Below are 21,157 nucleotides of genomic sequence, written 5' to 3' on the forward strand. Positions count from 1 at the left end.
TGAACTAGAAGATTTAAATGAAAAATCACCATAATAGGCTGCATGTCTGTCACTAAAATTTATTTTTAATAGACCATACTGCTTTGTAAATCATTAATTTACCTGCAAATTAGATGAAGGCTGTTCACCTCAAGAGTGTATATATAATTTTCAGTAATCAGGTCTGCCTCCCATGTGTATCATTTCATTTCCTTCCCTTTCTTGTGAAGCAGCATGTGATGTGACTGCATGCATAAATTGTGTTGTATTTTCTTTCTTTTCCAACACCAAAGGAGAATTCCCTGGGAGTCAGTGATGCTGAGCACATTTTCAAGCTTCGTACTCCCACATTACACTGCCAGAAGATACGACCTGACTGAGCAGAAAGGACAGGATTGAGCTAGAGGCCTCCCCAGCGCTGCCCCCCACCTCCCTGCCCCGTTAGCTGTCATGGCATGTGCTTACATGGTACATGACACAGTAGTAGCCATGTGGGTGCAGAGTATTCACGCTCCCCAGCCCCTCTTCTGCCGTATCTGCTTCCATAAGAAAGTGGGAAAAGTAGCAGGTTAGAGCTTAACCCATCTCTCTAGGGCTTTTTACTCTGCATGTTGGATCTAGGTTTTGAATGTATATATTAGGGTTAATTTTTCATGTAGAATAACTCCATAAAGATCCCTGAAAAGCTCTGAAGGCATTAATAAGCTATTACAATGTGACCTCCTGGGTCCACAGATGTTGTGATCATCTTGATGTGCCAGAGTTCGAAAGTGATAATCTGCCGCCTGCCATTTCAACCTTTCCTCTGCAGGGTCTTCAAATGAGCTCTAAACATCAGCTGTGATTTTTGTCATCAACACAAGGAAAATAAATGTGATTGTCTCCAAGATGGTTATATTGTGGCACAAAAGGTAACCGACTTATGCAGAACTTACCTGGTCAGCGATTGCTCTATTTTGTGCACTGTACATAATCATCTCAAGGTGAGGAGTAGCATTTACTGAACTTGTAGTAATCAACTTATAGACCACCAACAGAGTTAAATCCCCTGGAATATGATCTAGGCATAACTCATAGGTATGCCTAAGCAACATTTCCTGATACATCTTTGGCTGGATTATACTGTCCCGAGTCACTTCCTGTGCTCTTTTTCCTTGTAGTGCAGTAAATTCTGGTATACTTTCTCCCCCTTTACTAGTTCCTCCATGTTTTTCACAAACAAAGTTTAATTCTCTTCCCGTATGGCAGAAGAGTATCCCCAAACTCCAGTGTCTCCTATTACATCTTTCAAGTGAGTTTATTTGAAGCAAAGGACAATATAACAGTGGCTGCTGGTGGGTGACATTGATTGTTTTGTGACTGAGAAGGTTTGCTGTCCATAACTCAGCCTTGATGCCATTTATAGACTGCTAACAAATGCTGACCAGCCTCTTCATGCACCCCTGTGTATCCCATCCTTATCATAGGCATCATCGACTTGCTTGAACAGCAGGAGGAAAAGGACAAGCAAAAACAAGAGTAAGACTGGCAGGTCGTTTGCAAGGGGCCCGTATCGGTCTTTCAAAATCATGGGAATTAGGTAGAAGTAGAAAGCCAGACCTGGCATCAGTCAGGGGAATTGTGGACTTTGAGTCATGTTTGGCACTGTTATTCCAGCAAAATGCTAGACAAAACGCATACTATACTGATTGGCCTTCTTATCTTTCCTTTTTTGCTCTCTCAGTAATCCTTGGTTTCTTCCTGGGCTTTCCCTTGCCCCAGTTTACATTCCTTTCTCTGGCCTTGCTTCTTCCTACATGTCTTCCTAACCTTCTTCAGAAGGAATTTTGCTAATATTATCTTAGAATTGTAAATTCCCATTCAGCGGACCCTGAACATTACATCTTTCCTGCTTCCCAGAACCCATTTTTATTGTTTCAACATTCATCTCTTTCCCTTGCAAGAGGCACTCTGCCAAATATAGAATGAAAATGCAGTAGAATGAAAAGAAATCTAATTTAAGATGTATCCAAGATGTACCCAAGCTACATTATCATCTCAAACTTAATCCGAGGCTCTCAGATGAGGGTGTCTCTGCACATTGTCTGCCTCAAAAATAACACCAAGCTGAGTACAAACTGTGACTGTGTTTCTGAAAGCTGAATGAAAACAGCTGGTATCTAACAATAATTTAAGAGGCTGTTGCTCAGGTTGACTGTTTTGAACAAGTGAGATTGCTATGAAACCAGACAGGATCTGACTGCATGAGCACAGCTCACCAAAACCTGTGTACTCAGGTTAAAATCCACCCACACCTTTCAAATGGGCGAATTCTTGATGTGTCAGAGAAAACATAATAGAGTGACTTTTTGCTTTAGCAGCCTGTCTGAAGTTTGTGGCCTCATGCAGCTCACAGTCTGCCCCTCTCAAGAAAGTGAAGCAAACATCTGAATCTTGCCAGGACCCTGGAAGTGCTGAAGCTGTAATTACTGCCACAGTGGGATGGTCGCTAATGAGGGTGCAGTGACCGGACAGAAAGTGACTGGTGTGCTGACGACAGCGGGTCACACAGGACGGTGTGGGAGTGGTGAGTGGCAAAGGGAATTACAGTTTACAGGGCAATCTGGGCATTTCTCCAGACTTGAACACCTGGGTCTGGATTTAATCTATAGAAACAAATTCAGATATCCTCAGACAAGGCAGAGTCTGGTATATATACCTAGGGTTTGGTATGATTCAGAAATGTGGCACTTGAGGTATGGCTTCTCATGTGATGTCATTGATTCAGACTTAGGGTACCCAGAAAGTTAAAATAATTTAACACTATGTGAGATAGGTCTTGTTTACTTATAAGTACTTATGTGCTTTAACTGTACATAACTTCAGGGCTTAATTTCCAGGAAGGGACATATTTTCTGTAATATTCCGTTTTTCCAGAAAATAATTTATATAATAAGGAAACATTATTATTTTCTAATGAAAGAATATGTATAATTCTAGTTCTAGCTGTGGGGAAACAAGTGGTACAGTGGATAAAACAGGAGGTCGGAAACAGGCATTTTCAGATTAATACCTGGTCTTCCTGCAAACAAATCACAATGTATTTGGAAAATCTTGTTATGCTGCTTTCCTTTGGATCAGCTTCTCATGCTGTGAAGTATGAGCTATAGGTAAAAGCAGATATACTGAAATAGAAGTGTTTCACCAGGTGTAAGGGCTTTTTAACTAATACATTAAAATGTATTATGTTTCTAGAAAACAGAGTAATGGAGCAGAATAAGAATAAATTTTCACATTTTTACATTCTCATTAAAAAAAAAAAAGAGGAAAACAGCGTATTTTCAAAATGTTTGGGTTTGTTCTCTTGGATCAACTTTAAGGGGGATAAAGTGTGAAAGTGTTCTTTGAGCTCCCTCCTCGCTTTTAAGAACTCAGACGTGGAGCCTTTGCTTCCCTATCTTGAATTGAAAATGCACACTAGTGCTCTGGAACTGATCACAAATGAAGGATCATAAATTCCAGCTTAGCTTATCTAAATTGTGTGTTTCATGTAGTTCTAAAATACTGTATTATCACAGTGAAAGATACACACCGTGAGTTAGACTTGGCTGACATACTCACTGATAATTGCATAAAGGAAGCGTCTTAATTTCATTAACAAATTGTTCCAGGTTTATATAGAAACTAAATCATGGTGTCTTCTCCTCTTATCTTTCTTCTATTATTATTGTTTTTATGTAGTTGTTGATGCCCTTAATCATAGATCAGCAGCTCATGTCCTTGGTGCACTATAAGTACAGGACAAAAAGAGAAGCTTCACTTCTGATTGTTTATAGTTTAAATGTATGACAGATAAGCAGCCACGGATATGAGCAGAAAACAAAGTAATGATGTTACCATTGAGTTTGTCAGCACTAATCTTACTACAACAGCAGCCTAAGCTAGCTGCTCTTTCGTGCTTTGCAGGTGTCACAGATGACGACAGGTATAAATGACAGATTTGGAAGCGTACACCCATAAATTTGTACTGGTGAACAGGGATCTCTTCCAAAGTATTTCTGGTTATTGGGGAAAATACGAAACCATAACAAGCAAACTTGTGAGAGGGCCAGGGGAGAAGAGCACAGATTAGGTTATCCTGGTTAAGTTCATGGGCTGAGAAAACAAGCACTGAATCAGAAAGTCTGGATGTGTGGGAAGAAGGGGAGAGAGGTAATGCTTATCAAGGCCTGGGATAAAGCTGCTGCAGTAGTTGGGCCCCAAAGTGATATGGACTTCAAGAAGGGAAGTTTAGAAAAAAGGCCCAGTACTATTTAAGCATAGCCTGAACATTAAAGCAGAATTATTGCTGCTGACTAACGGCGCCTTATGGTAGTGATTGAGACAGAGGTAGGAGGAAGGCTGGTAGACCTAGTGGAAATGCAAAACTGTATCTTTGTTTTATGCAAGCGGAAGATACAAACTGCTTGGCTCATTAACCACAGGCAGTGTTACAAAGGCTGAGGTTTCATTGGCTTCTGAGGTGAAGACATCAGTAAATCATTGTGTGACCCAATGGACCCTGGTTTCTACAGATCCACATCTCAGGAAAGCTCCATTGAGTGAACTCTCTGATATCTACTTGGTGTGTTACTCCCTGCTGCAACCTGTCTGGCAGGGGCCTTCCCAGACCCACCTGGGACCCCCATCCACACCCCAGGAGCTCATTTAAGCCGAGGCCTGGGCCTTTCTCCCTTCCCCTGGGCATCTCCCTTTGCAAAGTCTCTGGTCTCTTTGGGACCTCACCTCCCCTCTTTGAAAATTACGGATGGGTGATGGATGAAGACATGTGTATGATGTTTCTTCAGGAATGCAGGTGAAAAAGGCAAGTCTGAAGAGCCTTTTACCTATAGCCATCTCCAGCTGATGAAATGGGCTGGGAGGTGTTTGAGAGTTGTGCTTGTGTTACTCTGGGTGACCCTAACACTCTACATGGGACCTGGTGTCCCATGGCCATCAGCTGTAATTTGCAGACATTTGTGTAGTCTTCTCTGAAGGATGCTGAATGCTAAATGGCAGGTCTGATTTTTTGGCTTTTATGTCTCTGTTTGTAACTGATGGGTCTGTTGATTAACTGTTGGTTAATACTAAGTTTTCCTCCAGCAAGGGCTCTGAGCAACCTGATCTGGTCAAAGATGTTCCTGCTTATTGCAGGAGAGTTGGACTAGATGATTTTAAAGGTCTCTTCCAACCCAAACTATTCTATCATTCTGTGATTATGAAAGAATGGAAAATCGTATCACTCAGAAAATGAAATTACCATTTAATAGTATTTCTTAGTAAATAGAGTTGTATCATAGGTATGCTAAGGTGTAGTTAATGCTCTTCTTGCCATAAATTAATTACAGACATGTAGAGCAAAGCATATTCATCAAGAAATATCCACATGTGCACATTTACAAATAATTTTTTTTTTCATCAGGGTGCTCTGAGAACAATAATGATGGCAAACAAAATGGTCTGGTTTCACATCAAGGGGACTGATTTAGATCAAAGTAATTTAAATTCCCAATTTTAATCATGATTTAAGTTGTCAGGTTGGAAACCTTGATTTAAATAATTGATTTTCATCTTGTTTTGCATTTGTACTTCCTAGGTATTTTTCTAAATAAAGGTTGATTCTCATTGGCTTGTGTAATTCAGTATTTCCTTTTGCTAAACATGAGGATTATGTACACACTACAGCTGTATATATTTAAGTAGTCTGACATATATTTACACATATTCTTAATTTATACACTTTTATCATGATAGAAAAATAATGAATATTTTCTGACACTAGTAAGAAAGTAACAGCAGTTTCGGCTGAAGTGGGTTATTTATATATATATATATATATATATATTTTAAATATATATACACATATATTTATATACTGTGGGTTGGATTAGATGATCTCCAGAGGTCCCTTCCAACCCAAATATTTCTGTGATTTTGTGATTTCTGCCCCTGCACCATCATGGAGTTTAGTGCACAAGTGCTTCTGCAGACTCAGTCCTAACTAACTGTTATATTAACTGGCTGGTCTGTGGTTGGTGAGCTGAACTGTCACTGTGTGTTTCAATATTTTAGAAACAGATTTCACTGTCTCATAATGCATTTCAGCCTAATTGAACAGGAAAAATGGACCGTTACACTTTTAATCTCTGTTGTTTACTTTCTGTGTCCTGGCATTACCATGATGCTCTCCTGGAAGACCAGGTCCCTGGAGAAGGTTCTTGATTTTCTTTACCAGGAGATACAATTTATTTCATTTTTGTCACTGAAAAAGGCACTTACATTTATTAATCAGCAAAAATGCAGCAAAGGTTTGTGATACTTTCTTTTTAGATTTAAATGCATTTGCAGGGTCTTTAACAGTCTTTTGGGTATGGGGTAATGAAGAAGATATAGTTCTTCCTTTGATAACTGGGAGGTCTTGGACATATTGATTTAATAAACTAGACAATCGAGATTTTTTTTTTTTAGCCTTTTATCCTGTTGATAAAAGATTATTTGTGAGTGTAGGCTGCCTTACCACTGAGTGTTCCTTTAAGTATGTGATAAAACACAGCAAAGGTGCCTTAAATTTATTCGAAAACATTAAGTCATAGGTGTTTGAAGTTTACTGTAAAAATATCTTTCTAAAATCTCTTGGTCCTTTTATTCTGGTTGGCCAAGGTAGTTTTAAGTATGAAGAAAATAACAAATTGCCAGAATGTGGTGGGTTGGTTGGTTTGGTTTGGTGTTTATTTGTTTGGGGATGTTTGTTTGTTTCGTGGTTTTTTGTGGGTGTTTTGTTTGTTTGTTTTTAGTAAAAGATTGTTAACTCTGCCTCCTGATTTCTGCTTAAGTAAGTCTGATTTCTTTATTAATAATGTTAATGTGATAGTCAAACCTAGGAAAAGTAACTAGTTAAATCCTATCTAATCTCAGCCTTATCTGGCCATCCATGCTCATAATGAGTTTCTCAGGTTTAAAGGTACTAATCATTTAACAAAACCAATGGCATAAATTGAAATTAAGGAACTATTAGTTCAACATTTGGAAAACAAGCTACTAATTTCACATATTTGTGTTAGCATTTCTGTCGTTGTGGTTCCAAGTGTCTGGCAGTGCCTTATCTCTGTAAAGGCAGGGACACATAATGCCTGACTTTTCAATCTCAAATATATAGTAATATGCAAATATAGAAAGAGACAAAAAGAAAACAACCAAAGAAAACAAGAAAAAATCAACTTTATATGCTTTATATGGTGATGAAAATTAGGTTAATGAGACTGTCTTGATGCATGATAGCCATTACTAAGTCTCTCCAATTTTGGGATAGTGATCCTGTACTTTGGCTTTTTGGTGGTCCTAACACCAAATTTAAAAAATGGTTTATTTTTTAAAGAAGGTATGTTAATTTGTGTATGTGGTATCTTAAAAGAGATATTGTGCTATTGTATCCATTGTGCCTTATAAAGCTGCAAAAACTACCTCTACCACTTCTTCCAGCAAAGTCCATTTTATACTTCACAGAGGAATAAACATAATCCTCTTCAAAACATCCCTTTCCTCTTATCCTCAAATAGCTACTCTTAGAGAATTGCTTGTCTTTTTACTCAAGATCTTGATTTATCTCCAGCCCTGCCTATCTTTATGAGCAACACCTTGGAGTTCACACTAACAGTGTCTCTTTTCCTCTCGCTCTCTTTAGTTCAAAGTTGGCCTCAAATGTTACTCCACAACAAATTCATATGCCCAGTGTGTATGAGTTGTAAGGATAGGATTTCATAAGATCTTCTGCACTTGAGGAATATCAATTCCTTTAATACGTGCACAAATAGAAGATAAGATATATTTAAAATTGTGAGAGCACCCTGTTTGTAGAGTGAGTTCCGATTAACAGCTGATAAACAGTACTCTAAGGTTTCCTGCTGTATGTAATAATATAGGAGATGAAAGAGGATATAAGTTGTTTTAGGTCGTGTCCATTTTACTGAGTGTCATGTTAGGGACTAGATTTAATTTGTTCCTCTGTACAAAGAATTTTTTAATAAAGTAGCCATTTAGATTAAAGGATAAATTAATATATTATCCTACAGTAATAAGTGTTGAATCGGATAATGTGTTGTCTCTGATGGTATCACAGAAATTACTTATGGTGATAAAATGTTGCTTGTAATAGTTCAGTGGAATATGAGTATGTCCTAGAGACTGCATTCCCAAAATAAAAGGTTTTAACTATTCAAATTGCTTATCACAGAAAGTAAACAAAATCGTGATGCCCTTAATTAAGAAGGAAAAGAGGGTACTTTTGGCTCTATTATAGAAGTCTTGTTGAATACGTGAAATAATGTAAATATCTCAAATACACACAAACCCCAACTGAACCTTTTGGATTCAATAGCAAAGGCAGCAGCGGAGAGAAAGATAAAAACCTCAAAAAGAAATGAGCTTCTGTATTTCAGCCCTGTTGTCTTATGCTGGCTTGAAGATGGGTTGGAGTTGATGTTAACTGTTAGAAGTGGCATAGTTTATTAATAGAAAATCCAAATCCCCTGCTTTTGGGGGGAAATGGCTTTGCCTGAAGAAGGCTGCGTAGGCTCAGGAGGAGTGAGGAGTGATCCCTGTCCCAGCTCTACCTTGTCCTTCCTGCGGAGCTAAAGACCTTTTTTTGCTCTATTTTTTTTTAAATATATATTCTGCCCTTTAGCTGAGGCACCGTGAGAACTGAAAATTGCTTAAAAAGCAACAACAGAGATGGGAAAATGAAGATTGGCTCACATGTTCAGCTTCACCTTATCATCCACAATGTACCCTAAGACTGTAAAAGTATGCCTTGATGTTTCTGGTTGGTTGTTAATCTTTCTTGCTTTTCTAATGAGAACACCTGAAGTGATATTTTATGAAATTTCATGCAAAGTACACTAAACTCACGTGGAAAAAGCATTGATGATTTAAATCTGCTTTGGAATATGCCCATAGCTGAAGCAACTTCTTTTTTTTTTACTTAGGTGTTTCCCTTCTGAAATAGTTCTCTTATATTTCTGAACTCATACTACTTTGTTCTATAGACCTGTTTATACACACACATTCTGATTTTAAAGGTTTTATATATATATATATATATATATTTTTTTTTTTTTTTTTCAGTAACAGCTGAGATAATTCTGTTCACAAATGACTAGAAAACTGAAGAATAATTTGAAAAAAACCTCCTAGATGACTTGCAGGATATAATATAAGCCATCTGACAGTTACAGCTAGGGCTATGTGAGTCATTAGGAAAGAGGGTGATGCACATGCTAAAACTAGGAAGTGCAGGAGTGTTCAGAAAGGGAAATATTGATTATTTTTCTTCTTTTTAATAGATTCTATTGCATAAGTGAAGCCACTGCTGTAGGTAGTTGTACCTCTGCCAGACAGGAGCAGGTCATGATCCCATGACTCCAAGAATCCTAGTCATTACCTTTTGAAATCAAGTACAATTAAGCATTATAACAGCTTGCAGTAAAATCCAGTTTCTGCCAGTTGATCAGCTCTGTGCACCCATGTACAGAATTTACATGAATGGTGACCACAATGGTACGTAACAGTCTTGAATAAGCAGTCTTGGCTGCCAAAAAGGATGACCACAACAGGTTTCACATATTTACCAATAAATCCCATTTCTCTCATTCATTGTTATCAGAATATCTCTCCCAGCGGAGACCCTCTGCTAGGCACCTAAAAGTAACAGCAGCTTTTCACATTCGAAAAAAAATCAGCTAAGGCAAATTAATCGCAGCATCACTTTGTGCTAGCGTTTTGTCCTCTGACAGCAGTTCTCTTTCTGAATTTGGAAACAGTTTGGGTAGTTTGAGTCGTCTGGGCTGCGGTTATGTCTAAATGCTTCTCTGCTTTTTAAGTTCTGATAACTCTTCATACAAAATTATTTCTATGTTTTGTGAATGATGTGCTTGTGTTTATAATGCTTTTATACACAAAGTTCAGAAAGATCTACTTTGTTTACAGCTTGTTTGCTGTCATCTAACTGAGTGTTTAGTCCTATGGTGTAAAATGCCTCCTGTTTGTGGTATCTAGAAAACCATGTTGTCTGTGGCCATTTGAAATGATGTTTTCCTCATCAGCTGTATTTCATATTGGTTTAAATCAAGAATATTTTTTACTTCTGAGTATTTAAAAATGTTATTGCATTAGAGCATTTTTTTTTAATTCTTTCCTTGTAGATGAAGTAAGGAAAGTATCTTTTCACACTGATCTTTAACTTGAGTTTTTGTTTTTCTTAGAATTCTATATTAGGATAATAACTTGGCTTTTACTGGATAGAAAGTGTTGTCTATGTGATTTTTTCAGAAAGAAATGTAGAAAGCAAACAGTGTAATTAGACACATTTTGTAACTAAAATTGGTTAAAAAATAGACTGATGATCCTATGATGGCTAGAAGCTCAGCAACAATAGGTTAATAACTGCTCTACAGCCTCTTGTTGAGGCTAGCTATTGACATGATTTCCAGGAAACTCAGCTTTTCACAGCTATTTATTCATTTTGTGTGATTAAGTACAATGACCTAAGCTTTCATGTGCAGCTTTTTGTGAGCCTTTTTTTTTTTTTTTTTTAATGCTTCAGTTTCCCTGTATGGAAGTGCTAACCTCACAGACTCTGTTATTGATGTAACAGTAGATGATTTAAGAGAATAGAAAATTTCCTAGAAATTTTTCCAGTGCTTTTAAACTGGTCTTTTTGGTACAGTATGTCTTCATGAAACAAACCACTACAAGAAATATTGTGTTTTTTATATCCTTACCCAGGTGTTTCTCATATCTGTGTTAGAATATAAAATCTGCATATTCTGCCACCACTAATGCTGACAGATTGCTGAAACAGCTCACATGCACATAGCACACATAGATGGTTTAGTGAATGAATAATGCAAAAACCAGAGGTTTCTAGAATTTTCAATAAAGAGGAACGAGGCTTCCTCTCAACATTTAGGGCCTGACTCTTTCTCAACTCAGATCTTCTGTGAGCATTTGTATCTGTGTGAAATAAGCTTAAGAAGAATTTAAAAAAATGCTCTGCTGGAATTTAGATGGCTCAGGAGGCTTGTAATAGGATGAGTGTCTTTACTTCAGGTCACTGATTTAAATCCCAGTTAGAAATAGCCAGAAGTCATTACAATCTGATGGTAGGTTGGTGACCTATGAAATGAACTGGTGATGGGAGCCACCAGTTGCCACCAGAATGCAGCCACATATCACACCAGTGCGTTGAACTACAGCCAGTGAAGAAAATCTAGCGGCCTGCAATTAGAGAAACCAGAGTTTTTATTTTCCGTCAGAAACACCTTGTTTCTCACTGCCCAGCCTGCACTGAACAGTGCATAGTTTAGTTTTATCCATTAACAGGAGATTTTCTTGGAATTACAGTCTGGTAGCTGATCCTTTAAATCTGCAGAGAAGACCAGCTGCGGCCTTTAGGTAGCAATTTCTCCTGTCTGGCTTTTATCTAGTAAATATTTGCCTCCTTTTATGCATATAGTGATTTCTCTAGGCTTTTCCTGTCATCACTGACTAAGCAGTCTCTCTTTACCCTTTCCCACACTTTATGTCACTTTGGAAAAAAAAAAAATTACTGTCCCTGTTAATGTATTATTGAAAATATTTATGTACATATAGTTGGAGTCTAATCTGGAATAGCTACTGACTGATGTGCCTCATAAATTACCCAGTGTTTGTGGAGGCAGAATCTGGAAATGTAGTGTGTTTATGTGGAATAAATACAGAATTTGTAATGTGACTTTATAAGCAGAGGTTACTGACAGATTATGGGTCTCTCTAATCTGTTTCCAAAGAATCACGTTATAGATGACATTTTTCTTTTGTGACACCTCTGGCATCATGTGGAGTACCAAATTTGAAGAGGACAGGCTTGTTGGAGCTTTATTATTTTTTAATTTGTCACATTTTCTTAAAAAATAACACCAGGCAAAGAAAAGCTGGAAAAACCAAAAAAGACTCTGGGAATAAGTTTTCATATTTCAAGCCTTTGGAACTTGCCATCTGCTTGAGTGAGGCTCTCAAAATACAGCTTTCCTGCAGTAGTTGGCCACATATGCATGAAGTCACTTGCCTGTGAGATTGCAAGAGTGGGGCTGGAGAAAACATGTTTTTCTTTATATACTAACTGCATATTTTGTTTGGCTTTGCATATGGGTCAGCATATCAATAATGGTATCAATGAGATTTTTTCAGTCATTCCACTGACAACTGGGTTGAATCCCTACTACAGAATCATGGATTTAAGGAAAACGGTCTACAGCTTTAGCAACAGTTGCCAATACAGAACCTCAACTTTCTTGAGGGAGTACAAGCAACATCTAGTTGAGAGTCTGTGTATATTCTTATCTTATTACTCATTAAATACAGAGATAAATTAAAATTTTAGCAGACTGACATTGCTACTATATGTATTTCAGTTATGCCAAGTACTCACTTTATTAAAGACTGGAATTCCTCCAGATGCTGGTTTTCAGTGTAGAGTTTGTATTTTAGTAACTGTTTATGAAAACAAAGATATGCTTTAAAAAATGTTAGAAGGGTAGGTAAATTGTTTAGTTAAACAGTGACAAAAGGAAAATAAATGTATAGATCTGATTAGCTATTATTTTATTAATATGGATATATTACTGAGAGAAAGTATTCTGTACTAGTCAAAGGTACAAATTTTGAATAACTCATGAACAAAATAGGGTTGTAACTTTTCAAATGAGGTTTCATTTGAAAAATTTGAGAGCAGTGGCAGTGTTGAGACTGATAATCATATTGACCTGACAGACCAAAAAGGTAATTATAGAGGTTATAGGCAAAGGAACAAAGAACAGTAATAGAGGTCACAGGGAAATGGAAAACCAGACAGTTAGTTTATCTCGTGTCTATATTTACTATGCTGGTTTTACCAGAGCTGGCATAGTATTTCTGTGCTTAGAGTGACCTTGATATTTCTTGCAAAAACAAATTATATTCTATCGTCCTTCACAATGGCAGGTATATGTCCACAGTTTTGTCATACCTATTTCCTTGCGAAAAGGGTCAAACTCATAAGACATAAAGATACAGGAGGTCAATACTCACACAGGCCAAAATTGAAGGAGGGAGGCTGGGCTGGCTTGCTGGATCTGTGGCCAGGAGAATGTGTGATTGTGCAGAATGAAAGAAAAAAACACCTTATTGTGCTGGTGTGTGCTGAAGCATGCAGGGCAGCCTTGTGGTGACTCTGATAGCCTTGTGGTGGCCCTGGCAGCCTGCTGCTCCGAGAAGGCTTTGCTCAGATAAGGCAGTGGAGTAAAGTCTGTCCTTCACCCTCTTCCCTTTCCTTGGCTGCTTGCTCCCTCCCTCTGTCTTCTGGGGCTTTCCAGCTGTCCCAGGAATGGCTGACCTCCCCCAGTGGTGCACAAACCTGGTGTGCCCAGGTCCTTACTGGCACCTGGGCATGCCCAGAGTCCAGAGCATCTTTGTTCTCTCTGGGCTGTTTCTTTCTCCTGTTGCTTTGTGCATGAAGGAGAAGCATGTGCTGTGTCATAGAGTGTTTTGTTTTTTGTTTTATGTTGTTTTATTTTCCTTTTTCTTGAGGGCTGCACCCACGCCACATGAAGCAGAAGTGTGTGTTTTCAGATGACTGCCTATGGCTGCGCAGATGGGGAACTCCCAAATTAGATTTTGGGGCAGCCGCAAAACCCCTGCCTATTACATATTTGCCTATCTATCCAGTCATATTAGGAAGGCCCAAAGACATACTGTTAAGCTACAAACAGGTGTTTTATATCATAAGAAGGTGCACATAGCCCTGTTAAACTAGGCAAAGATTGTAAGTAGGACTCAAATCCTTTTCCTGTCATTGTCCTGAATATTCTCTATAGGAGGGAATTCAAGACAAGCATTTTACAGTCTCTGTGCTTCACGAATATTCAGCTGACTGCCTGAACAGATTTATAAATCACAGAGATCATATTGACTACAATTCTAGTCCAGTGCCTTTGTCAGTACTGTGGGGTGATTTCTTAAAAGAAGTGATTAACTAGAAAGGCTACGATTTTCAAAATAGGCCAGAGAGGAGGATAATTAATTAAATAAATTGTAAAACAACTAGAAATAATTGGAGCATTGTCTGAAGGTGAGAAGAAGGGATATTATAAAACAATATATTCAAAATGTTAGTTTTAAATGTTCAAAATAATCTGCAATTTTTTTCTAACCATTTTGACAGTATGTGTACATTAAATAATCTTTATACAGTACATCATTTTTGTAGTCAGAGTTAATATGTCTCAAATAGATCAAATTTTTCAGGAAAAAAGAAGTCCAAGTTAATGTTTTAAAACTTGAAGGAAGAAGAAAGTAAGGCTGAAACCAGAACTCCCCACATTTGGTCTTATTTTGACTATAGTAATCTTCTATTTGAGTAGTGTTCATAATGGTGTATAGATTAAAGTGGAACAAGAATATGGAAAAATAATCTTTTTGTCCCTGTCTATTAAGAATTGCATAATATGGGTCTTCTTGTTCAGCTTGCATAAAAAAAATTCCCTTGAGAGAGGGGACAACTGCAATAGCAACCATCATACACAAACATGTTGCTGAACTGGACACTTCTTTGAATTTGTTTGGGAATTATCTGTTCTTCTAGGGATTCTTGTATAAGATCAGTTACAAGAATCACAAGCCCTGGAGGGAAAAGTGGCAGGAACAGTTAAAATGGAACCAGGTCTGTGAGTTACTGATTTGCCAAATGAAAAGAGTGGGTTAAATGGGACAAAAAAGGTATAACGGGAGGTGAACAAAGCGGCTCTGGTGTACTTAGAGTTTCCTTGTCTTGATCAAGATAGATACTTGATGGAAAAGAAGAACAGAAAAGATATCACCACACTTTTTCTGGCTTAGGGAAAAACATAAGGAAAATGTAGGTAGTTGAGAATCAATTACAAATTGTATTTTGTTCCTCTAGAGTATGGATGTTGTGAACAACCTTTAGGTGATTCAAAAGAATGCAGTGCTTGAAAGCTCATGTTTTTCTACCCTTTAGGAATAATACTGATTCGTTTTTTTGTAAGCAAATGTTTCCAGCATATGCATTTCCAAAATAAACTTCCTATGAATTTGCTGAGTATGTGTCTCCAGACAAGAATAGATTCATGCCAAAACAATTCTTTCATTTGCAGGCTGTCTGTCTTGGTCTTTATGTTTACAGGGGTAGATTGACCTAACGATTTGATTCATACTTCTGAAAAAGAGATTAATGGTGAAATTAGCCTCTGCATATAGAAGAATAAAACCAAAAGGGAAGCAAAAAATTGCTACAACAGCAAAACCCAGAAGGTGCTCTGAATTATCTGCCAAAAGGCCACGTTTTGCTGATCTTATGCTGTGTTGCCTGTCTTCCTATACATGGCAACATCCAAAAGCTCATAAGCAAGTCAAAATGTTGAGATGCTTTTGGAAGCTGAGTGGTAGTTGCTTTTTCAGGGAAAAAGGATCAAACAACACAGAACTTTTTGCAGTCTTTCCTCACAGTACAAGCAGTTCAGTTACTGTAGCTGATGAATGCTAACATTTCTGTGAGTTCCCTCCTGAAGATTGTAATCTCCTCTATGGCATCTATTAAAATAGAACTAACTGAAACCAATCCTCCTCTTCTGGGGCAGTCTGTGGATCTTGCATAGTGTGAATTTCTTCCACACAGCCAGGAACAAAGATCAGAAGGGATGGTGTGAGTCTTCAAATCCAGCCCCTTGAAAACTGCAGGTAACCAGTCACCTGCTGTTTAGTCTGCAGACCTCCACAGGTGATGTGCTTTTGGACACCCCCCACTTCCAACATAACACAACTTATATAGGAAGTCAGAAAGCTATGGCACTCATGTGTACTTCAAAATGACCATTACCATTAGTGTGGCATCCAAATGTTAAGTGAGTGTCACAGCTCCCCCCCAAAAACATTTGGACAGTGAACTTCAAGCAATTGTATGCTTTCTTGATAAATGTAATGGAACTTAAACAAGTTAATGTAAGTAAACTTTCAAAGATATTAAAACAATCCTGTAAGTGCATTATCTCTGCAGGAAGGTTTCCTGTCCTGCACAGCCAGTCTTGCTTTCAGGCAAGACTGAAATTTATAAAAGATAATATATAAAATTAACTGTATGATAATTTAGTGTGTTGGCAAGACATAAAATAATAAAAGTAACTAGAAGCTAAAGCCAAACAAATTTTGTTTTAAAGTGAAAGAAAGTTTTTGTTGTTGTTTTTTTTTTTTTTAACAGAAATAGTCGTAGTTGACTTGGTTCTTCTGAGAAGTAGTTGACTATGTATAACTTAATGTTTTATCAAAATGGAAAGCCTTTCTTAAAGTTAGACTTCAGTAGAAGATGGCCAACCAGGAAAAATATGTCCAGTTTGGCCTTTTTTATGGTAATTTAATGACCTTTTCTGATCTTAAAATTCCTAAATTTATGTCTAGAGTGAATTTCACTGAAGCTTCTCCTAAAGGAGGTTTGGAAAGCAAAATAAAAGCCATGTGGAGACAGAAAGAGATCACACATCTAAGATTGAAATAATAATAATAATAATAATAATAATAATAATAATAATAATAATAATAATAATAAAGTGGTTATACAGTGGGGGAATCAGGGATTTAAAAACTAAACAGAGGTAGTTTAGGTTGTGTCCTAGTTATTTGGGAGCCAAGAGAGACCAGGTCACTACTATTTGAAATATTTAGATGTTGGCACACTGTGGGGAATTTCTTCACCATCATGGGTTTCTTCAAAACAGACATCAGCATGTGGAGCTGTCGGGAGATCCACACCCGGACTCCTCCTACAGCTACAGTGAAACCTAAATACAAACATTAAAAGAAGAATTAAATAGGAATGGACACTGCTTTAAAATCATTATGCTTAGTTCTCCTCCGAGTTTAATTCTGTGCTCTGCTTTCCATTATTTTAGATGGGACCAATGTCAGACAAATTGGAGTATTGTAATTTGGGTCATTCTACTCACCCTTTTTCATACTGGCACAACACTGGCAATAGATTCTCATAATTTCCATGACATTCCAAGATTTATTACACTGAATGTCACAGTGCAAAGTATTTTCTGACACTAAGGTGCAAGGCATCTGGGTCTAGATATTCAATATTTATCAGAACTAGGTGCTGCTCAGAAGCTTTTCCAATGACCAACAGACCAAAGAGTAGGTTGCGATCTGTGTGCAATATTTTTCTTTCCACTTCCAGAACACAGATATCATTATTTAGTGCATTTTGTATAGCAATTAAAAATGTTACTGTGTCCACTGACAGGCTATGAGCATTGTTAGAAGATGCTTCATTTTTCACTAGCTGTAAAATTATTTGAATTCAATCCATTCCAGTTGTTAATTTTTTTGGTAATATTTTTGACTTTCACAAATCACTTTCTACACTCTGTAATTTCTATTTCATGTTAATTATCATCAATTGCTCTCTTCTTCTTGCTTCTTATTTATTAATTTGTAATGTTTAATTCTTGCCTTTACCTGGCCAATGAACCATAAAGGGATTTTAACCAAATTTTATTGTCTTGACTGCAGATGGCCTTTTACCTATCAAATAAAGTCTTTTATTAGAAGCAGAACTTTTGTTGAAATGTTTCTGATATTTTTTTCTCTTTTGATCAATTTTTCTAATATTTCTCATTCTTGCTCAGTTAGCTCTTCAGCTACATATTATCAACTGTGACTGTCTTCTGTCTGTGAATATTAGATGCAATCAGGTCACAATTATGGGACCCTAGGCAACCAGTGGCCTCTGGTTCAATGATAAGTTAATCTTTATCCCTCATAATGAAATAATAAGATAGAGACATACATTGTTCAAACACAGTTTGTACTAGGTAATTATGATTGTTTTTTAATACACTTTGCAAGGGTAGGAGAAGAAGTGGACGTGGATGATCCCATTTACCTGCCCTACAAACTCCAACTCAGCTGACAGGCTATCCGGCAAATCACTGTCCTCACAAACTTTCATCAAGCCATGCCTTCATGTAAGGTGTCTTGGATATCTCACAAAACCAAAATCTCATGAAACTAGGTGCTACCTGTATAATCTGTGCTTTTCTAGAAAATGCTGCTGAGAGTAGTCATGAGATGTTTGCTGGTTGTGCCACAATGCGCATTCTTCCACCAGACTTAGGGCCATCTGGGAAAGAGACCTAGCCAAAAGATACATATGTGTCAGCACAAGAGTATGTGTTGGTCAGACATCGATGTGCATTACTAAAAGTGTGCTTGTAAAAAGGAGATAAAATAAGGATGGAAGTAATGGAAGGGCTATGGTGCAGCCAACGTCACTCTTCCCCCCATGAAACTGGAGGGTTAAGAAAACAGAGGAGAGGTGGAAGAAGAAAGATGGATAAAACCACCATGGAAATAATGGAGAGAATGAATATCCAGGATTAATTAAAAAGTCAGAAGTTGAGGGAAAGCATAAAAAGTCTGTAGAAAACAACCTAGGAGGAAATTGTAGAAGTGTTATGATGGTTGTTCCAGAGCACACAATGCAGAAGGGCAGAAGAGAAAGTAAGGTGAAAGGAATGGTAAAGAAGAATGCATACAGGGAGGCATTTCACATACCTGGTGTTACACTGTGTCGTGTATTATCATTTCACATCAGAAAGCTACAATGAAAAATAACAATGTAGCACTTTGCAGCAGACCATAGGAAAACGGGTGTTTGAGAGCAGCTCACACCCCATTCAGTGGTGGAAGAGATGGGGCAGAAGGCAGGAGCTGGGGGCAGTTTCTCTGAGGTTGATCCTGAGAGGCGAGTTACTAAATGTTTTGAAGAATTAGACTTTGAGTCTGACGGTGTTGTCTAGGAGGGAATGTTTTGAACGAAATTTCGCAAACCAGAGAAGATGAGCAGGGGGAAAAAGAGCTGGAAGGACAAGTTGGGCTGCTAGTGTGAATTGAAGGGAAATAGGAAGGGATGCAGGTGAGCAGGGGCTATAGGACGTGTCAACAGGACACCAAAAGATAAATACTATGCCCTTCCCATCCTGTTTTTCTGTCTCAGGATCATCCTCTGTTTTTCGACTTTGAAAAACCAGTCCTAGCATGGCGGGTGTGGGTTGCTATTAATTACCAATTCCTGGTAACTCCCTCAAGGTTTGTTTTGTTTTTAAGGAAAAAAAAAAAACAAAAAAACAAGTAAGCTGCAATCGAGACATCTCTCAGACCTGGCCAGTCTGCTCCAACAAGACCTGAGGGCTGGGGTCTCTGGGACAGGGACGGCACGCAGAGCTGCCCCGAACCTGTGCCAACACACCCGCACACACACACACACACACACACACCCCGAGCGCACACGCCGTGAACCCCGCACGGTCACTGCACGCACACCCTGCACACACGCACGGTGCCCACGCAAGACACGCGCTGTGTACGCCCACGCAGTGCACACACTCGTGGCACACACCGTGCACGCACGGGCAGCCTCAAAGCCCCCCTCTACGTGCACACACACTACAAGCAGACAAAGGGCGGTAGATCCGTCACCCCCACACACCCGGCGGCACACCCGCCCAGGGCAGCGTTCCCGCCCTGCCACCAGCCCCGACCCCACCGCCTCGACGTGCGGGTCCCGCTCCGGGAGGAGCCGGGTGGACCGCCCCGCTTCCCCCTTGCCCTTTTCCGAGCGCGGGGCCGGGACACTGGGGCGCGGGCTGGACACCAGAAAGTTAGGTACCGGCGGAGGCGGGAGGCAGGCGAGGTGGAGGGGCCGCTCCCGCGCGCTTTTGTTCAGTGCCGGGGAGAGGACCCTTGGCGGGGCCGAGCCGGGCGCGCACCCACTCACGCCCACGTCCCAGCCCACAGCGTGAGCCTGTCCCGTGGCAGGGCCGGGGGAGTGGAAAGGCGGAGGAGGGAGACGGAAGGTGTCTCTCCAGCCTTCCTCCATCCAAGGTGAGTTGCAGCTCTGCTCCGCGCTTCTTTTGTCTTGGTGCGAGGCCGCCGCGAACCCTCCGCCTCACCCTGCCAACTTTCGGCGGGGACCTCGGCGCCCCGACGGTCGCTTCAGGCTGGGACCGTGGTCGGGGGCTGGGCAGGGTTGCGGGGGCAGCAACGATTCCACCCGGGGCCGCGCCGTGGCTGCCGGCGGCGCTCGTGGCAGCCGTCCCCGTGGGGGTGGCCGGAGGGCAGGTGAAAGGGCCGTGGTCGGCCCCCTCCTTCCTTTTTGGTTTCTTTGGGACGGATGCGGTCGGCCCCATCTTTGAGCTTTACGCAACAGGTAGGGATGCCAGGAGCTGGCCGCAGCGGTGGTGGCACGGAGCCGTGGCCAGGAGCTTTCGGGGGGCTTTTTTTGTTACGGTCTCTAGAAAAGTGCAAATAGGAGCAGGAGGAGAAGCAACAGTCTTCCCAAATTCCCCTTCAGTTGTTTATTTATGTACTTCCCGTGTCCATGCGAAAAGGGTTAGTTTCGCAACTCCGGAGATTTTTTTTTCTTTCTTTAAAACTTATTTTTCTTTATGTCCTGCGTTTGTCCGTCTCATTCCGGGAGATCAAACTGACCGAAACCAGATACCCAGAGGCTTGTCCTCAATGACAGCCGGGGGAATCCAAACAAAGAGGTGCATCTACCGGAAATAATGATTCGAGAGATGTTTCTCTCTCTTTCCACCCCCACCCCCCCGCCTTGAATTAAATTGTAGTTTGCTTTTTTTTTTTTTTTTTTTTTTTTTTCCCTCAGAGATTCAGTTCGAGGCAAGTTTTGCGCCGAAAACTGGATCGGGGCTGAGGAGGGATGGAGAAGATGGAAAGTTGCGGCGGTGGGAGGAGGCGGGGGACGAGGGCAGTGCGGGACCCCGGCTGCGCCCGGGCCGCGGGGGAAGCGGGGGCGCGGGGGACCTGCCGCCGCTGCCTGCTCTTTGTCTGCTCGGGCAACTTGAACAAAAGGAGAAACTCGGATGAACTCTCCATCTCTCCCTCTCCTCTCCCGGGTTGTCTCATCTTCGGCAACTTTATCCAAAGAGATTTACTGAACTTTCTTCGAGCTCTCCCGCCGCCTAAAAGCAAACAGCCCCGCTGTAGGCTCGTGAGGAAATCTGGGTTCACAGTTTAAAGAAAGGAGAAGGTACGTTTGGACTTCGGGTTT

The 21,157-nt window shown here is 39.8% G+C and overlaps 1 long non-coding RNA gene across 13 annotated transcripts in view; it reads left to right on the forward strand.

Annotated features, from left to right (window-relative positions):
• Positions 1 to 21,157, forward strand: part of LOC136098868 (uncharacterized) — a 301,064-nt gene that overhangs the window by 2,459 nt on the left and 277,448 nt on the right. For 4 of the 13 annotated variants that reach the window (XR_011737616.1, XR_011737614.1, XR_011737615.1 and 1 more), the window contains exon 1: positions 20,868 to 21,136. The exons of 2 other annotated variants lie outside the window; for them this stretch is intronic. This is a non-coding gene — a long non-coding RNA (uncharacterized lncRNA). Of the gene's footprint in view, positions 1 to 19,455; positions 19,969 to 20,271; positions 20,294 to 20,861; positions 21,137 to 21,157 lie in introns of those variants that run through there. 7 more of the 13 variants (XR_011737606.1, XR_010650993.2, XR_011737608.1 and 4 more) reach the window with 7 other exon arrangements.

Source organism: Patagioenas fasciata, chromosome 2 (assembly GCF_037038585.1).
Source record: "Patagioenas fasciata isolate bPatFas1 chromosome 2, bPatFas1.hap1, whole genome shotgun sequence".
In the NCBI taxonomy this organism is placed as follows: domain Eukaryota; kingdom Metazoa; phylum Chordata; class Aves; order Columbiformes; family Columbidae; genus Patagioenas; species Patagioenas fasciata.